Here is a 2,657-nt window from a genome sequence, read left to right as displayed (position 1 = left end):
CAGGGGTCCTCAAACTACGGCCCGTGGGCCACATGCAAATACAAATATTGTATTTGTTCCCGTTTTGTTTTTTTACTTCAAAATAAGATATGTGCAGTGTGCATAGGAATTTGTTCATAGTTTTTTTTTAAACTATAGTCTGGCCCTCCAACGGTCTGAGGGACAGTGAACTGGCCCCCTGTTTAAAAAGTTTGAGGACCCCTGAGGTAGGTCCTCACCATCGTGCTCAGTGTCCAACACTCTTTTTTCTGTCTGTGTCTGATAATGCATCACATTGGTTAGATTGTTCCTTTTTTTAAGTTGTGTGTAGTTAGGTTATATTCACTCTGATTTTTATTTCAGGAGAGAAAAGAGGAGGTGGAACAAAATATCTGTTACATAAAAGGGGCTGCAGCCCTGGCCAGTGTGTTCAGTGGTTAGAGCGTCGACCTGAGGACCAAAGGGTCGCAGGTTTGATCCCCAGCCCTGGTGGGGGTACATGCAGGAGGCAACCAATCACTGTGTCTCACATCAGTGTTTCTCTCCCTCCCTTCCTTCCACTCTAAAAAACCAACGGAAAAATAAAAGGGACACTCAGGTTGTTCCATCCTTCGGCTTCTGTGAATAATGCTGCCAGGAAGACAGGTGTATCTGCCGTTCTCCTGGGTGGATACTTTTAACTTTTGAGGAACCGCCCAAATGTGGCTGCACCATTTTCTATTCCCACCAGCCGTGCACAAGCTTTCTAATTTTTCCACACCCTTGCCAACACTTGTTAATTTCTGTTTTTGTTTGTTTTATTTTGCTTTTGTTAATCCTCGCCTGAGGATATTTTTCCATTGATATTTAGGGAGAGTGGAAGAGAAGCATAGATGTGAGAGAAACACATAGATTGATTGCCTCCTGTCCCAGGCCCCGGGCCAGGGAGGAGCCTGAAACCAAGGTACATGTCCTTGACCGAAATCGAATCCAGGACCCTTGGTTCACAGGCCAATGCTCTATCTACTAAGCCAAACTGGCCAGGGCTGTTTGTTTGTTTTATAAATAGCCATCCAGACAATAGAATACTATTGTATTCATCCTTAAAAAGGAAGGACATTCTGACACCTGCTAGGAAGAGGATGAACCTTGAGGACATTACGCTCAGTGAAATAATCCAATCACAAAAGGACAAATACTGTGTGATTGCATTCATAGGAGGTCCATAGAGGAGTCAGATCTATAAAAACAAAGTATATGGTGGGCCCTAGCTAGTTTGGCTCAGTGGATAGAGCATCGGCCTACAGACTGAAGGGTCACGGATTCGATTCTGGTCAAGGGCACATGCCTGGGTTGCAGGCTCGATCCCCAGTAGGGGGTGAGGCAGCCGATCAATGATTCTCTCTCATCATTGATGTTTCTATCTCTCCCTCTCCCTCTCTGAAATCAATAAAAATATATTTAAAAATAAATATCAAAATAAAATACTTAAAAAAAGAAAAGAAAAAAGAAAGTTTATGGTGGGAGCCAGGTGCTGGGGTAGAGGGATGAGTAGTTAGTGTTTAATAGGAACAGAGTTTCAGTTTGGTAATATGAGAACGTTCCGGAGATGGATGGTGGGGATGGTTGCACAACATTGTGAATGTACTTGATGCCATTGAGCTAAACACTTAAAAATGGTTACATTTGTATTTGATCACAATTTTAAAATAATTTTAAAGGTAGGGGATCTGTTAGATATTAGGAGTGAGAACCACTGGGGTATAAACTGAGAAGCCAGGCTCAAGAACCAGACTGCTTGGAATCAACCCACCTGTCTGTCTGCCCACAGGAAGTTACTAGTTTTTCTCTGCTTTGGCTTCCGTAACTGAAAGAAGGGAATAGTGATAGTATTTACCATAGAGGGCCTTTGCTACGATTAAATTAATATAGCCCTGGCCGAATGGCTCAGTTAGTTGGAGTTTCGTCCTGTACACCAAAAGGTTGCAGTTTTGATTCTGTCAGGGCACATACCTAGGTTGCAGGTTCGATCCCTGGTCAGGGCGCATATGGGAGGCAACTGATCAATGTTTCTCTCTCATTGATATCTCTCCTTCTCTCTAAAAATCAATAAACAGCCCTAGACAGTCTTCAGGCTTGATTCCAGTCAAGAACATGTACCTTGGTTGCAGGCTACTCCCCAACCTGGGCCCTCATCGGGGCTCATGCAGGAAGCAACCAATTGATGTGTTTCACATCAATGTTTCTCTTTGTCTTTCCCTCGCTCTTCCAGTCTCTCTAAAAAGCAATGGGGCCCAGCCGGCGTGGCTCAGTGGTTGAGCGTTGACCAGGAGCCAGGAGGTCATGGTTCGATTCCCAGTCAGGGCACATGCCTGGTTTGCGGACTCGATCCCCAGTGTGGGGCGTGCAGGCCCTGACCTGCATTGTTCAGTGGTTAGAGTGTCCACCCCTGCACTGAAGGGTCTCGGGCTCTATTCCTGGTCAAGGGCACATACTCGGTTGCAGGTTCGATCCCCAACCCTGGTTGGGCTGTGTGCAGGAGGCAACCTGTCGATGTGTCTCTCTCTCATCAATGTCTCTCTCTTTCTCTCTCTCTCTCTCCTCTCTTTGCTCTCTCTTTGTCTGTCTCCTCCTCCCCTCCCCCTTCCAGTCTCTAAAAAGCAATGGAAAGAATATCCTCTGGTGAGGATATTCTCTCT

Source organism: Myotis brandtii, unplaced genomic scaffold (assembly GCF_000412655.1).
Source record: "Myotis brandtii unplaced genomic scaffold, ASM41265v1 scaffold827, whole genome shotgun sequence".
Classification (NCBI taxonomy): Eukaryota; Metazoa; Chordata; class Mammalia; order Chiroptera; family Vespertilionidae; genus Myotis; species Myotis brandtii.
This window is presented reverse-complemented; position numbering follows the sequence as displayed.